This window comes from Triticum dicoccoides, chromosome 4B (assembly GCF_002162155.2).
Source record: "Triticum dicoccoides isolate Atlit2015 ecotype Zavitan chromosome 4B, WEW_v2.0, whole genome shotgun sequence".
Classification (NCBI taxonomy): Eukaryota; Viridiplantae; Streptophyta; class Magnoliopsida; order Poales; family Poaceae; genus Triticum; species Triticum dicoccoides.
This window is the reverse complement of record NC_041387.1, coordinates 597633579-597651681: the sequence shown is the minus strand read 5'-3', so window position 1 is coordinate 597651681 and position 18103 is coordinate 597633579.

Sequence of the window (18103 nt, the reverse complement as noted above, 5' to 3'; positions counted from 1 at the left end):
TTGCATAGATTGTATGCACGAGTAGAACACAAAGTAGTTGTGGGCGTTGATTTTGTTCAATATGCTTACCGTTACTAGTCCAATCTTGTTTCAACGGTATTGTGGGATGAAGCAGCCTGGACCGACCTAACACGTACTCTTATGTGAGACAGGTTCCACCGACTGACATGCACTTGTTGCATAAGGTGGCTAGCGGGTGCCAGTCTCTCCCACTTTAGTCGGATCGGATTCGATGAAAAGGGTCCTTATGAAGCGTAAATAGCAATTGGCATATCACGTTGTGGTTTTTGCGTAGGTAAGAAACGTTCTTGCTAGAAACCCATAGCAGCCACGTAAAACATGCAAACAACAATTAGAGGACGTCTAACTTGTTTTTGCAAGGTATGCTATGTGATGTGATATGGCCAAGAAGAATGTGATGAATGATATGTGATGTATGAGATTGATCATGTTCTTGTAATAGGAATCACGACTTGCATATCGATGAGTATGACAACCGGCAGGAGCCATAGGAGTTGTCTTTATTTATTGCATGACCTAAGTGTCATTGAACAACGCCATGTAATTACTTTACTTTATTGCTAACCGGTAGCCATAGTAGTAGAAGTAATAAGTTGGCGAGACAACTTCATGGAGACACGATGATGGAGATCATGGTGTCATGCTGATGACGATGATGATCATGGAGCCCCGAAGATGGAGATCAAAAGGAGCAAAATGATATTGGCCATATCATGTCACTTTTTGATTGCATGTGATGTTTATCATGTTTCTGCATCTTATTTGCTTAGAATGATGGTAGTAAATAAGATGATCCCTCATTAAAATTTCAAGAAAGTGTTCCCCCTAACAGTGCACCGTTGCGAAAGTTCTTCGTTTCGAAGCACCACGTGATGATCGGGTGTGATAGATTCTAACGTTCACATACAACGGGTGTAAGCCAGATTTACACACGCGAAACACTTAGGTTGACTTGACGAGCCTAGCATGTACAGACATGGCCTCGGAACACAAGAGACCAAAAGGTCGAGCATGAGTCGTATGGTAGATACGATCAACATGAAGATGTTCACCGATGATGACTAGTCTGTCTCACGTGATTATCGGACACGGCCTAGTTGACTCGGATCGTGTAATCACTTAGATGACTAGAGGGATGTCTATCTGAGTGGGAGTTCATTAGATGAACTTAATTATCCTGAACATAGTCAAAAACCCTTTGCAAATTATGTCGTAGCTCGCGCTTTAGTTCTACTGTTTTAGATATGCTCCTAGAGAAAATTTAGTTGAAAGTTGATAGTAGCAATTATGTGGACTGGGTCCGTAAACTGAGGATTGTCCTCGTTGCTTCATAGAAGGCTTATGTCCTTAATGCACCGCTCGGTGTGCTGAACCTCGAACATCCTCTGTGGATGTTGCGAACATTTGACATACACGTTTTGATAACTATGTGATAATTCAGTTAAACGGTTTAGAGTTGAGGCACCAAAGACGATTTCGAAACATCGCGGAACATAGGAGATGTTTCGAGGGCTGAAATTGGGATTTCAGGCTCGTGCCCACGTCAGAGGTATAAGACCTCCAACGAGATTCTTGGCCTACAAACTAAGGGAGAAAATCTCAATGGTTGAGCTTGTACTCAGATTGTCTTGGTACAACAATCACTTGAATCGAGTGGGAGTTAAAATTCCAGATGAGATAGTGATGTTTCTCCAAAGTCATTGCCACCAAGCTACTAGAGCTTCGTGATGAACTATAACATATCAGGGATACATATGATGATCCTTGAAGTATTCGCGATGTTTGACACTGTGAAAGTAGAAGTCAAGTAGGAGCATCAATTGTTGATGGTTAGTAAAACCACTAGTTTCAAGAAGGGCAAGGGCAAGAAGGGATACTTCATGAAACGGCAAAACAGTTGCTGCTCTAGTGAAAACCCAAGGTTGAAACCAAACCCGAGACTAAGTGCTTCTGTAATGAGAGGAACGGACACTAAAGCAGAACCACCCTAGATACTTGGTAGATAAGAAGGCAGGCAAGGTCGACGGAAATATATTGGATATACATTATGTTAATGTGTACTTTACTAGTACTCCTAGTAGCACCAGGGTATTAGATACCGGTTCGGATACTAAGTGTTAGTAACTCGAAATAAAAGCTACGGAATAAACGGAGACTAGCTAAATGTGAGCTGACGATATGTGTTGGAATTGTTTCCAAGGTTGATATGATCAAGCATCGCACGCTCCCTCTACCATCGAGATTGGTGTTAAACCTAAATATTTGTTATTTGGTGTTTGCGTTGAGCATAGACATGATTGGATTATGTCTATCGCAATACGGTTATTCATTTAAGGAGAATAATGGTTACTCTGTTTAGTTGAATAATACCTTCAATGGTCTTGCATCTAAAATGAATGGTTTATTGAATCTCGATCATAGTGATACACATGTTCATGCCAAAAGATATAAGATAGTAATGATAGTACCACCTACTTGTGGCACTACTATGTAAGTCATAATGGTATAAAACACATGAAGAAGCTCCATGTTGATGGATCTTTGGACTCACTCATTTTTGAAAAGTTTGAGACATGCGAACCATGTCTATTGGTATGTGCGCATGAAGAAACTCCATGCAGATGGATCGCTTGGACTCGCTTGATTCTAAATCACTTGAGACATGCAAATCATACCACATGGGCAAGATGACTGAAAAGCCTCGTTTTTCAGTAAGATGGAACAAGAAAGCAACTTGTTGGAAGTAATACATTTTTATGTGTGCAGTCCAATGAGTGCTGAGGCACGCAGTGGATTTCTTTATATTCTTACTTCACGGATGATTTGAGTAGATACTGAGTATATTTACTTGATGAAACACAAGTCTGAATTATTGAATGATTCAAGTAATTTCAGAGTGAAGTTGAAGATCATCGTGACAAGAGGATAACATGTTTATGATATGATCATAGAGATGAGTATCTGAGTTACGAGCTTTGGCACGCAATTAAGACATTGTGGAAATTGTTTCACAATTAATACCGCCTGGAACACCATAGTGTGATGGTGTGTCCGAACATCATAGTTGCACCCTATTTGATATGGTGCGTACCGTGATGTCTCTTATCGAATTACCACTATCGTTCATGGGTTAGGCATTAGAGACAACCGCACTCACTTTAATAGGGCACCACGTAATTCCGTTGAGACGACATCGTTTGAACTATGGTTTGGACAAACCTAAGTTATCGTTTCTTAAAAGTTTGGGGTTGCGACGCTTATGTGAAAAAGTTTCAGGTCGATAAGCTCGAACCAAACCGGATAAAATGCATCTTCATAGGACACCCAAAAATGGTTGGGTATACCTCCTATCTCAGATCCGGAAGCAAAAGTTTGTTTCTAGAAACGGGTCCTTTCTCGAGGAAAAATTTCTCTTGAAAGAATTGAGTGGGAGGATGGTGGAGACTTGATGAGGTTATTGAACCATCACTTCAACCAGTGTGTAGCAGGGCACAGGAAGTTGTCCATGTGGCACCTACACCAATTAAAGTGGAAGCTAATGATAGTGATCATGATGCTTCGGATCAAGTCACTACCAAACCTCGTAGGTCGGCAAGGACGCGTACTACTTCAGAGTGGTACGCAATCCTGTCTTAGAGGTCATGTTGCTAGACAACAATGAACCTACGAGCTATGAAGAAGCGATGGTGGGCCCGAATTCTGACGAATTGCTCGAGGCCATAAAATCCGAGAGAGGATCCATGTATGAGAACAAAGCATGGACTTTGGTGGTTTTTCCCGATGATCGGCAAGCCATTGAGATAAATGGGTCTTTAAGAAGAAAACGTACGTGGACGGTAATGTCACTGTCTATGAAGCTCGACTTGTGGCGAAGAGTTTTTCACAAGTTCAAGGAGTTGACTATGATGAGATTTTCTCATCCGTAGTGATGCTTAGGTCCGTTGGAATCATGTTAGCATAAGTTGCATTTATGAAGTCTGGCAGATGGATGTCAAAACAAGTTTCCTTACCAGTTTTTCATGAGGAAAGGTTGTATGTGATATAACCAGAAGGTTTTGACAATCCTGAAAGACGCTAACAAGTATGCAAAGCTCCAGCGATCTTTTTGAGGACTGGAGTATGCATCTTGGAGTTGGAATATACGCTTTGATGAGATGATCAAAGATTTTGGGTTTATACAAAGTTTATGAGAAACTTGTATTTCCAAGGAAGTGAGTGGGAGCACTATAGAATTTCTGATGAGTATATGTTGTTGACATATTGTTGATCAGAAACGATGTAGAATTTCTTGTAAGCATATAGGGTAATTTGAAAAGTGTTTTTCAATAGAAAACATGTCATAAGCTGCTTGAACATTGAGCATCAAGATCTATGAGGATAGATCAAAAACGCTAAATGGTACTTTCAAATGAGCACATACCTTGACATCATCTTGAAGGTGTTCAAGATGGATCAGTCAAAGAAGGAGTTCTTGCCTGAGTTGTAAGGTATGAAGTTAAGAGTTAAAGCTCGACCACGGCAGAAGAGAGAGAAAGGACGAAGGTCGTCCCCTATGCTTCAGAAGTAGGCTCTATAGTATGCTATGTTGTGTACCGCACCAGAAGTGTGCCTTGCCATGGGTCAGTCAAGGGGTACAAGAATGATCCAGGAATGGATCATTGGATAGCGGTCAAAATTGTCCTTGGAGTAAATAAAGGACATGTTTCTCGATTATGGAGGTGATAAAGAGTTTGGCATAAAGGGTTACGTCGATGCAAGCTTTAACACCTATCTGAATGACTCTGAGTAGCAAACCGGATACGTATAGTGGAGCAACCATTTGGAATAGCTCCAAGTGGAGCATGGAAGCAGCATTTACAATATGACATAGAGAATTGCGAAGTACATACGGATCTGAATGTTGCAGAACCGTTGACTAAAACCTCTCTCACAAGCAAAACATGATCAAACCCCAGAACTCGTTGAGTCTTAATCACATGGTGATGTGAACTAGTTTAGTGACACTAGTAAACTCTTTGGAAGTTGGTCGCATGGCGATGTGGCCTGTGAGTGTTAATCACATGGCGATGTGAACTAGATTATTGACTCTAGTGCAAGTGGGAGACTGTTGGAAATATGCCCTAGAGGCAATAATAAATTAGTTATTATTACTATATTTCCTTGTTCATGATAATCGTTTATTATCCATGCTATAATTGTATTGATAGGAAACTCAGATACATGTGTGGGTACATAGACAACACCATGTCCCTAGTAAGCCTCTAGTTAACTAGCTCGTTGATCAATAGATGGTTACGGTTTCCTGACCATGGACATTGGATGTCGTTGATAACGGGATCACATCATTAGGAGAATGATGTGATGGACAAGACCCAATCCTAAGCCTAGCACAGAGATCATGTAGTTCGTATGCTAAAGCTTTTATAATGTCAAGTATCATTTCCTTAGACCATGAGATTGTGCAACTCCCGGATACCGTAGGAATGCTTTGGGTGTACCAAACATCACAACGTAACTGGGTGGTTATAAAGGTGCACTACGGGTATCTCCAAAAGTGTCTGTTGGGTTGGCACGAATCGAGACTGGGATTTGTCACTCCGGCTGACGGAGAGGTATCTCTGGGCCCACTTGGTAGGACATCATCATATTGTGCACAATGTGACCAAGGGGTTGATCACAAGATGATGTGTTACGGAACAAGTAAAGATACTTGCCGGTAACGAGATTGAACAAGGTATCGGCATACCGACGATCGACTCTCTGGCAGGTACTAATACTGCTAGACAAAGGGAATTGTATACGGGATCGATTGAGTCCTTGACATCGTGGTTCATCCGATGAGATCATCGTGGAACATGTGGGAGCCAACATGGGTATCCAGATCCCGCTGTTGGTTATTGGCCGGAGAACGTCTCAGTCATGTCTGCATGGTTTCCGAACCCGTAGGGTCTACACACTTAAGGTTCGGTGACGCTAGGGTTATAAAGGAAGTTTGTATGTGGTTACCGAATGTTGTTCGGAGTCCCGGATGAGATCCCGGATGTCACGAGGAGTTCCAGAATGGTCCGGAGGTAAAGATTTATATATGGGAAGTCCTGTTTTGGTCACCGGAAAAGTTTCGGGTTGTATCGGTAACGTACCAGGACCACCGGGAGGGTCCCGGGGGTCCACCAAGTGGGGCCACCATCCCCGGAGGGCTGCATGGGCCAAGTGTGGGAGGGGACTAGCCCCAAGTGGGCTGGTGCACCCGCCCACAAGGGCCCAAGGTGCCTAGGGTTTGGGGAGGGGGCGCCTCCACCTTACTTGGGGGGCAAGTTTCCCCCTCTCCCCCCCTTGGCTGCCCCCCTAGATGGGATCTAGGGCTGGCCGCCGCCCCTAGGGTGGAAACCTAGGTGGGGGCGCAGCCCCCCCTCTCCCCCTATATATAGTGGAGGCAAAGGGGAAGCCCAACACACGAAGTTCTTCTCCTGTTGGCGCAGCCCTACCTCTCTTTCTCCTCCTCTCCCGCGGTGCTTGGCGAAGCCCTGTAGGATTGCCACACTCCTCCACCACCACCACGCCGTCGTGCTGCTGCTGGATGGAGTCTTCCCCAACCTCTCCCTCTCTCCTTGCTGCATCAAGGCATGGGAGACGTCACCGGGCTTTATGTGTGTTGAACGCGAAGGTGCCGTCCGTTCGGCACTAGGATCTCCGATGATTTGGATCACGACGAGTACGACTCCTTCAACCCCGTTCTCTTGAACGCTTCCGCTTAGCGATCTACAAGGGTATGTTGATGCACTCTCCTTCCCCTCGTTGCTAGTCTCTCCATAGATAGATCTTGGTGACTCGTAGGAAAATTTTGAATTTCTGCTACGTTCCCCAACAACGGCTATCCCGGTTTCATCTCTTGGTTCAAACAAACAGTAATTTCTGTTAGACCATTTCATTTCTTCATCTAGTTTGTGGCTAATGCAACAATCCCTTTCGTATTAAACTTGTAGGCTAATTCAGAGCTTATAGACACCGAATTGAGACAAGTCGCTAATGCTTTTGACTATAAGGTCCGTTCATTTGACAAATGCGACATCAACGGGTATCGCTTTCGTACCTATGGCAAAGAGCTATCTATGGCCGACCGAAAGTCTACAAATTTTTGTGTCTCTGTTGTTGGCGAAGGAGGTACCAAGTATTATGGAAGAGTTGAAGCAATTTATCAACTTCAATTCTATGGTGCAAACCAACCAAACATCGTAGTCTTCAAATGTTATTGGTTCCAGCCGAAGGAGACTAGAAGGACTCATGAATATATAGGGCTAGTGGAAATCAATCAAAGCACCCATTTGGATGTTCCCGATGTCTATATTATGGCTCAACAGGCAACCCATGTTTTCTATCTACCATGGGCCTGTCAAAGTGATCCTAATCTCAAAGGTTGGGAAGTCAATTATGAAGTGCCGCCACGTCTTAGACCACCTCCCCCCAATGAAGATGCTTATGAACCTGACATTAACCCAGACACATATGAAGGAGAATTCTTCCAAGAAACAATTCTTTCCAAAAAACGTTTCAAGAACCGCTCTACTTCACCCCAGAACATTGAAGTAGACAGCGATAGTGAACCCGACTTCACCCCTCAGCCGAAACAAGAAGAGCCTGAACTAGAAGAGGTTACTGCTGCGGATGACCTGTCAATGCTTGACAGATTACATAGAGGTGGCCTTCCACATGATGATGCATTTATTAATGATGATGAGCACGTCATTACTGATAGTGATGATGATGATGCATTTATTGATCCCGAAGCATTTATTGAACTAGATTATTACTAGGTATTAAATTTTTTATGTTGTACTTGATTGGTATAGTTACTTGTATGATTTATATAATTACTTGTGTAATTTTCTTACTTTCTATGATTGTTTGTTATACATAGTGCCATGGTCTTGATATCCGTCCCCGTCGGTCCTCGCCCGCTTTATGATTCTGATGTGGTAAATCCTCTTTTATAACTATTTGTTGCAGTTCACATTTATGACAATTATGGCCATCAAGTTGACATTGAGATATTTTAATCTAGGAGGTACGTGAACCGGAATTTGCAACCGACCCTCTTGTCGAGAATTTAAATTTAGTTGAAAAAGAAAATGACCATTTGAAAGAAAAAATTAAAAGAATTGAAGAAGAGTTGGAGTTGTATGTTGCCGATGTGGTCGATGATCACAAGATGAAGATGAATGCAATGCACATGAAGATGGATGCAATGCGCTTGAAGATTAAGAAGATTAGAAAATATGCCATTGATAATGAGGCTTGATATCATTATGTCGTTGGATCAATTGTTACCTTAGTTGCGATCTTCATCGCATTTGTTGTGATGAGGGTATGTTTTCTCTAGTGTTTTGCTTAACAAATGCATACTTAGCTACTTTCCTCCTAAATGGCATAACTACCTAAGTTAGACAAAAAATGAGCTATACTTAGCTTTCTTTCCTCAAAAAAGTCATGATAATCTTTGTTACCTTCAAAATGATATAGACTTACCTTACTTTCCTAGAAAACGACATAATAACCTTACTAAGTTCGAAAATGACCAATTTACCTAGCTTATCTGTAAAATGACCTACACTTAGCACTTTTACCTAGCTTAGCAGAAACATGGCATTTTTACCTACCTTAGTTAGAAGAAGAAGAAGAAGAAGAAGAAGAAGAAGAAGAAGAAGAAGAGGAAGAAAAGGAAGAAGAAGGAGAAAAAGATTTTTGTTTCTTCTCTTTCTTTTTCTCCTTCTTCTTCCTTTTCTTCCTCTTCTTCTTCTTCTTCATTTTCTAGCTAGTCTTCTTCTTCTTCTTCTAACTTGCTTCTTTCCCAATTTGCAAATTTGCTTTAGATGAGGAAGCTTGCGTTGATGGAGTCTACTCTTCTCTTTATGCTTCCATCTTGTTTTGATTTGCTTTAGATGAGGATGCTTGCTACCTATATATATGTATGGATGGATGAAACCATTGTATGCTTGTTGTTTGATATGTTGGCCATGTATATGTGTTGGATGAAACCATTTGCTATGTATATGTGTTGGATGATCATATCCATATGGCAGGGATATGATTTGCTATGTATATGTGTTGGTATGCTTGTCGACAATATTTTCATTTGTGAAATTCTGTCAAATTGAATGAAATCAAGAAAAAACAGAAAAAACAGGGGTTGTATAGACTCTTTGCCGCCTGCTTGCGGACGGCAAAGAGCTTTGCCATCAGCCAGCGGACGGCAAACATGCCACGTGTCAGCCACCTGTGCAACATGGGGCAGTAGGCTGGCTATTTAGTAGCTTTGCCATCCGCCAGCTGACGGCAAAGCCGTTGAATTTTTGTCGTCGGCCAGCTAATGGTGAAGCTACCAAGTAGGCCAGCCCCCCAGGTGCTGCCACGTGGCAATGCTATGCCGTCTGCTGGCGGACGACAAATAATCAATGTCCTTTCCCGTCTGCCAACAAACGACAAAGCACGTCGTTAACCCCTTAATGGAACTAGGCTGACACGTGTGCCATCCAGGCTCTTTGCCGTCTGCTGGCGGACGGCAATGACCTTTGCATCTTTGCCATCCGCCAGCAGACGGCAAAGAAACCTTTGTCGTAGCCTGTTCAGCCGGACGTGTTGCCATCTGCTGGCTGACGGCAAAGTTCTTCACCGTCCGCTATGTGTGCCTTTGCCGTACGCCGTGGCGGACGGCAAAGTTCGTGATTCATGTAGTGAATAGTGCACGTGTATTTGTCTAAGCTGAAATCTGCAAACATTTATTCAAAGGAGAAGACAAGGTAATATGGGCTCTTTGTTAGATCAACAATAATGCATATGAAAGCCACTTAGCATTTTCATCGTGGTCTTCTCCTCTCGACCCCCAAAGAAAAGAAAAGAAATTCAAAGAAACACACTGAAATGTTTTTGGAGTTGTTTTTTTTCTGAAGGAAGTAAAACAAGAATGAGAAAAACTATTTACACGGGAAAGCTCCCAACAAGCAAAAGAAGAATGAGAAATCATTTTGGGTTTTCTTTAATACTACTACTAAGTAAACATGGAAAGTAAACTAGACTACAACTATTTTTTTTGTTTTTACTCAAAGTTTTTCAAACACACAAGAAGAAAGCAAGAACAAGAAAATAAACTAGCATGGATTATACAATGAAAAAGTATGAACACCGACAACTAGAATGAGTGTGTGAACATGAATGTAATGTCGGTGAGAAATACGTACTCCCCCAAGCTTAGGCTTTTGGCTTAAGTTTGTCTAAGGCCACCACTGGCCTGGATGATATCCGACATCATAGTTGGGGCCGTACTATGCTGCGGCAGCTACTGCCCGGCGAGCTACTTCCTGGAGGTGAGCGGCCTCCACTGTTCTCTCATACTCGTTTGCCTCCTCTCTAGTTATAAAATATCTCCCATTGGCCTGAAATATAAATAAGGCAGGAGCAGGAAGAGTAATATGGACAGCACGCCGTCTGTCAAAGATTAGTCAGTACTGGAGAGACTGGTCCTTCCTCTCAAGAAACTGTTAGCGTACCATAGCATTAAAATCTAGAAAAGCAGGTGGCAACTCAATTTCATTCTCTCTTATAGATACACCAAGATAATTAGCTAAACGAGTTGCATAAATCCCACCAAATAAATCTCCATCTTTAGCATTAAGATGTAACCTCCTTGCAATAATGGCCCCCAGGTTATATCGCTTATTGATACGTCTCCAACGTATCTATAATCTTTGATTGTTCCATGCTATTATATTAACTGTGTTGGATGTTTAATAGGCATTTATATGCAATTTTATATTATTTTTGGGACTAACCAATTAACCGAGAGCCCAGTGCCAATTTCTGTTTTTGTGCCTATTTTAGAGTTTCGCAGAAAAGGAATACCAAACGGAGTCCAAACGGAATGAAACTTTCGCGATGATCTTTCTTGGACCAGATGGAAACCAGAAGACTTGGAGATTAAGTCGAAGACACAATGAGGCGGCCACGAGGCAGGAGGCGCGCCCAGGGGGGTAGGGTGCGCCCCCTACCTCGTGGGCTCCTTGTGGGTCTCCTGACCTAGCTCCTTCACCTATATATACTCTTATACCCTGAAAACATCTAGGAGAGCCACGAAACCACTTTTCCACTGCCGCAATCTTCTGTACCCATGAGATCCAATCTCGGGGCCTTTTCCAGCGTCCTACCGGAGGGGGATTCGATTATGGAGGGCTTCTACATCAACACCATTGCCTCTCCGATGATGCGTGAGTAGTTTACCACAGACCTACGGGTCCATAGCTAGTAGCTAGATGGCTTCTTCTCTCTCTTTGATTCTCAATACCATGTTCTCCTTGATGTTCTTGGAGATCTATTCGATGTAATATTCTTTTGCGGTGTGTTTGCTGAGATCCGACGAATTGTGGATTTATGATCAGATTATCTATGAATCTTATTTGGTTCTTCTCCGAATTCTTATATGCATGATTTGATATCTTTGCAAGTCTCTTCGAATTATTGGTTTAGTTTGGCCAGCTAGATTGATCTTTCTTGCAATGGAAGAAGTGCTTAGCTTTGCGGTTCAATCTTGTGGTGTCCTTTCCTAGTGATAGTAGGGGCAGCAAGGCACGTATTGTATTGTTGCCATTGAGGATAAAAAGATGGGATTTTCATCATATTGCTTGAGATACTTCCTTTACAACATGTCATCTTAATGTGTTACTCTGTTTTTTATGAACTTAATACTCTAGATGTAGGCAGGAGTCGGTCGATGTGTGGAGTAATAGTAGTAGATGTAGAATCGTTTCGGTCTACTTGACACGGACGTGATGCCTATATTCATGATCATTGCCTTAGATATCATCATAACTTTGCGCTTTTGTATCAATTGCTCAGCAGTAATTTGTTCACCCACCGTAATATTTGCTCTTGTGAGAATCTACTAGTGAAACCTATGGCCCCCGGGTCTCTTTTCTATTATATCGAATCTCTTTTACATCATACTAGTTTCCGATCTACTATTTGGCAATCTTTTACTTTCCGATCTATAAACCAAAAATACCAAAAATATTTACTTTACGGTTTATCTATCTATATGAGATCTCACTTTTTCAAGTAACCGTGAAGGGATTGACAACCCCTTTATTGCGTTGGGTGTAAGTTGTTGATTGTTTGTGCAGGTATTCGGTGAATTGTGTGTTGTCTCCTACTGGATTGATACCTTGGTTCTCAAACTGAGGGAAATACTTACACTACTTTGCTGCATCACCCTTTCCTCTTCAAGGGAAAAAACAACGCAAGCACAAGAGGTAGCACTTGTCACCCAACACCGCACATTGAGGACACTAAGATCTGGAACACAAAGGTGGCTATGATCATGCTTACCGTTAATGTATCTACCTATAAAGAGAGCAAAGTAATGTATGGCAGGAAAGTGAATGCTCCCTATGGTAGCTTGTGTGATATTTCTAGTTTCTCCCACAGTGAAGCTAGCAAGAAATCATTATATTTAGATTTGTGAGGCTCACTAAGAATGCCCCAATGTGGGATTTTGCAAGCAGTATTAAAATCTTCATGGTACATGGTATATGATTCATCATAAGGATCAAATAAAACAGTATGGGTATTATGTCTAGATGAAAATTCAAATCTCTACACAAAGGAATCGGTGAGGCAATAGTATTGTCGACACTTATCTGATACAAAGTCCTCAAGATCAGCATTACGTAAGCCTCAGTGCTTGTTTCCTTGAAGAACCACCTTGGTACATTTTCCTAGACATTTTTATTCCTCTGAAAAGTTTCTGGAATTTTTAGTGACTCAAAATAGAAGTGATTCAAACTCAACAAAATTAAAAACAACTACTCCTACAAGTGCCTAGAGGCTGTATCATGCATCAAAACTACTTTGGACCAAATAAATTTGACATGCAAGCTCAAGAACATGGTCTCCTAAGCAGCAAAGATTTGCAATAAATAAAGCACTAGAATAAAAACTAATTGTACCCTTGGAGGAGTCACATACCGAAGAACAATGCCCCAAAGAAGTTTTGTGAATGGAGCTTTGAGCAAGGAGATCGAAAATGGCAGCAAAATGAGCAAGAACACGGGTTTGAGCTATGGGATCATTTTTTCTGGAGGAAGACGAAGTGGATGGGTGCTGGAATAGGTGGAGGGGACCCACATGGGGCCCACAAGACAGGGGGCATGCCCAAGGGGTGGGGTGCGCCCTCCGTCCTTGTGGCTCACTGGTGTATCCCCCTAGTGTCTTCTCAGTGCCAGAAATTCTCAAATATTCTATAAAAAATCATACTAAATTTTCAGGGCATTTGGAGAACTTCTATTTTCAGGGTATTTTTTATTGCACGGATAATTCAGAAAACAGACAGAAAATACTATTTTTGCTTTATTTATTCTAAATAATGGAAAGTAAAAGGAGGTTACAGAAAGTTGTGCCTTCTAAATTCATCCATCTCATGCTCATCAAAAGGAATCCATTAACAAGGTTGATGAAGTCTTATTAACAAACTTCTTCTGAATGACATGAAACCGGAGAATTTTCGAATAACACTTCGTTACCTCAATGGGGATATGTATGTCCCCAACAATAAGAATATCATATTTTTTGACAGTAGGAAGAGGGAATTCAAAACCTCCAATAATAATAGTCGAAATTTTTCCAATAGAATTGATACTATGAACTTGAGGTTGTTTCTTTGGAAAGTGTACCGTATGCTCATTACCATTAACATGAAAAGTGACATTGCCTTTGTTGCAATCAATAACATCCCCTGCTGTATTCAAAAAGGGTCTACCCAAGATGATCGAAATACTGTCGTCCTCGGGAATATCTAGAATAACAATGTCTGTTAAGATAGTAACGTTTGCAACCACAATAGGCACATCGTCACAAATACCAATGGGTATAGCAGTTGATTTATCAGCCATTTGCAAAGAGAGTTTAGTAGGTGTCAAGTTATTTAAATCAAGTCTACGATATAAAGAGAAAGGCATGAAACTAACACCGGCTCCAAGAACACATAAAGCAGTTTTAACATAGTTTCTTTTAATAGAGCATGGTATAGTTGGTACTCCTGGGTCTCCTAGTTTCTTTGGTATTCCACCCTTAAAAGTATAATTAGCAAGCACGGTGGAAATTTGAGCTTCTGGTATCTTTATTTTATTAGTAACAATATCTTTCATATACTTAGCATAAGGAGGCATTTTAAGCATATCAGTCAAACACATACGCAAAAAGATAGGTCTAATCATTTCAGCAAAGTGCTCAAAATCCTCATCATCCTTTTTCTTGGATGGTTTAGGTGGAAAGGGCATGGGTTTCTGAACCCATGGTTCTCTTTCTTTACTATGCTTCCTAGCAACGAAGTCTCTCTTATAGTAACCTTGATTCTTTGATTGTGGCTTATCAAGATCAACAGCAGGTTCAATCTCTACATCATTATCATTACTAGGTTGAGCATCAACATGAACATCATCATTAACATTATCACTAGGTTCATATTCATCACCAGATTGTGTCTCGGGATCAGAAATAGAAATAACATTGGGATTCTCAGGTATGTCTATAAAAGGTTCACTATAAGCATGCAAAGTCCTATCAGTATTCTTTTTCTTTTTGTTAGAAGGACTAAATACTTGCAACCCGACGTAAGAGAGGGGTTGTCAATCCCTCACGGGTAAAAAGATAGATAAAATTGTAGTAGATTGAATAAATAGATCTCTCGGGAATGCGAGATAAAATAAATTACTAAAAATTGCAGCAAGGTATTTTTGTATTTTTGGTTTAATAGATCTGAAAATAAAAGCAAATAAAAATAGATCGTGAAGGCAAATATATTAAAGAAGAGACTCGAGGGCCGTAGGTTTCACTAGTGGATTCTCTCGAGAAAAATAGCAAACGGTGGGTAAACAAATCATTGTTGGGCAATTTTTAGAATTTCAAATAATCATGATGATATCCAGGAAATGATCATTATATAGGCATCACGTCCAAGATTAGTAGACCGACTCCTGCCTGCATCCACTACTATTACTCCACACATCGACCGCTATCCAGCATGCATCTAGTGTATTAAGTTCATGGGAAAACGAAGTAATGCAATAAGAACGATGACATGATGAAGACAAGATCTATTTATATAGAAATAGACCCCATCTTGTTATCCTTAATAGCAATGATACATACGTGTCATTTCCCCTTTTGTCACTGGGATCAAGCACCATAAGATTGAACCCATCACAAAGCACCTCTTCCCGTTGCAAGATAAATAGATCAAGTTGGCCAAACAAAACTCAAATATCGGAGAAGAAATACGAGGCTATAAGCAATCATGCATATAAGATATCAAAGAAGACTCAAATAACTTTGATGGATAAAAACATAGATCTGATCATAAACTCAAAGTTCATCGGATCCCAACAAACACACCGCAAAAAGAGTTACATCATATGGATCTCCAAGAGACCATTGTATTGAGAATAAAACGAGAGAGAAAGGAATCCATCTAGCTACTAACTATGGACCCGTAGGTCTACAATGAACTACTCATGCATCATCAGAGAGGCACCAATGGGCCTGATGAACCCCTCTGTGATGGTGTTTAGATTGGATCTGGTGGTTCTGGGACTTGCGGCGGCTGGAATTGATTTTCGTCGACTCCCCTAGGGTTTCTGGAATATTGGGGTATTTATAGAGCAAAGAGGCGGTGGGGAGGCCATCGAGGTGGGCATAACCCACCTGGGCGCGCCTGGGCCCCTAGGCACACCATGGTGGGTTGTGCCCCCCTCGGTGCACCCCTCTGGTACTTCTTCGGCCCATCTTGTGTCTTCTGGTCTAGAAAAAATCCACAAAAAGTTTCGCTGCATTTGGATTCCGTTTGGTATTGATTTCCTATGATGTAAAAAACAAGCAGAAAACAGCAACTGGCCCTGGGCACTATGTCAATAGGTTAGTACCAAAAAATGATATAAAATGATTATAAAATGATTGTAAAACATCCAAGAATGATAATATAACAACATGGAACAATCAAAAATTATAGATACGTTGGAGACGTATCAAAGAACAGAGCAAGCCTTGCGCACACCTCTTGCAGCAACGACCAACGAGGGTCTCGCCTTGGAGTCAGCATGTTTGGCCACCTTGGCCAAACACATGCACGCCTTAAGCAGTTGGAGAAAACGCTCGAGGATCGGCTCCGTCAGCAACCTAGTCCCAGTCGAAAAAGAAAGCAGATATTTCTAAACAACGAAAACAGAAGTTACTGAGTGTTGCGTACTCCGTTGCAGAACTTGGCAGCAATGACGAGGAATGCAGATTCCATACAACCTTTCGGTTTAGCAGCCAAAGGAGTCAAGAAAATCAAAGTTCTTTTGAAGACAACCATGGCACAGAACTTCATATTGTCTTAGTCGCAAGATCGTATTCACATCAGATCAGTGCGTGCGGATACGACCCAGCTGACGCATAGCCCAATTGTGCTTGGGAGATGCAGAGAGTCACCTCCCCCAAGAGATATAGATTACGCTTGGCGGCACGAACAATATGGGGATCAAAACCATGATCGGATCACACCCCCACAACAACGTGGTGATCGTCACCTTTTCCAGCCGACCCCTCCGCGGGATGTTGATGCCTGCAAGGCAAACATGGTTATGTAGCACTTTCGTGGAAGTATCCCAATTAGTTATCGTCCCAACGAAGAGCAGAGAAGAGTATTTATATTGGTGCTTCTGTCACACACAAGGTGTCATAGTTCTTGTGTGAAGTAACTGCTTGAATATCTGCAAATATTATTAATGTCTTGGTGGAGGAATAAACCAGAATGACCGAGGAAAAAGGTTTATAGTAACAAAGGTAAAGACTCTTAAAAGTAAATAACATGAAAGAAAGTAAAAGTAGAGTTGTGTTTCCTGCAATGAAGAGATTAGGCATGGAGAGAATTTAGTTCACGGTAAGAATATATCAAGTGTGCTAGTGCGACGGTAGTACCAGTTACCTTGTATCATACTCATAGTATTTGATATGTGTGTTCTGTAGGCAGATCACCCTAAAGTTATGAAACTCCTCCTCGCAGGATTATATTTCATTCTATGATTCTGCTTCACCGTTGCCACAAAGTTGTCATTTTCACATTAAGCTCCTTGGACCGGAACCAAGCACTAATTTTAATGGATCACTGTTATCTCATATTGTCTTCGGTCCTCATAGATATCTCCATCTGTCACATCACCAATTCCCTAAACAATATGTGTTTTCTATGTAGATCTTGAGATCATGTTGCATGAGCCCTTAAATTGGACAACACACATAGGGTTCACCAGAGAACAACAACGTACTAGATATATCATACTACTACAAATACAAATGACGACATATAGGTTAGGTACAAATGAATCTTACCAAACACCTATATGTCCCACCCCTATGGGGGATTATTCACACATCATAAGAGAGAAACCGATCACGCTAGAGATTAAACCTATGAAAACCATATCGATGATACCGTGAAGATCCACAATAGGATGAAACTGATAATTCAAATAGTCTTGATCTCCACATGAGATTGAATAGAGCTACAGTTGTTCCCACAACTTGGAACTCCTCTTACAATAGTGAAGGACGAGATGATGATGGAACTTGGAACTTCGTCTGCCCACACTGCACGGATCTGCCCTGCCCAAGAGCGGCCGACTCTTACTAATAAAATCCGTACTCTGTGCAATACTTATTCATGCAATGATGGCGTTGGACCTCCCACCGAAGACTATAACGGCCATGAAAAAAATTATCAGAGGATTCCTGTGGTGTGGGAAAGCGGAAGCGAATGGGGGCAGTGTTCTGTAGCATGGGACAAGGTTTGCACTCACAAGTGGGCAGGTGGACAGGGAATCCCGAATCTCCAGTGACTCAACATAGCCATGCAAGCTAGATGGCCGTGGTTGCACCTATCTGATGACTCCAGGCCTTGGAAGGAGTTTGACATTCATGTACCGAACGAATCTTTACAGCTGTTTCACTCGGCTGCCTACACCTCCCTTAGAGATGGTTCCGCAACTCTTTTCTGGGAAGACCG